Consider the following 242-nt stretch of genomic DNA (forward strand, 5'->3'; position numbering starts at 1 on the left):
CAGTGCCCCCCATGCCCTGGGCAGTGCCCCCCATGTCCCAGGCAGTGCCCCCCGTGTTCTGGGCAGTGCCCCCCGTGTTCTGGGCAGTGCCCCCCATGCCCTGGGCAGTGCCCCCCATGTCCCAGGCAGTGCCCCCCGTGTTCTGGGCAGTGCCCCCCGTGTCCCAGGCAGTGCCCCCCATGTCCCAGGCAGTGCCCCCCCTGTCCCGGGCAGTGCCCCCCGTGTTCTGGGCAGTGCCCCCC

The sequence above is a fragment of the Corapipo altera genome, unplaced genomic scaffold (genome assembly GCF_003945725.1).
Source record: "Corapipo altera isolate COAL_440 unplaced genomic scaffold, ASM394572v1 94350, whole genome shotgun sequence".
Lineage (NCBI taxonomy): Eukaryota > Metazoa > Chordata > Aves > Passeriformes > Pipridae > Corapipo > Corapipo altera.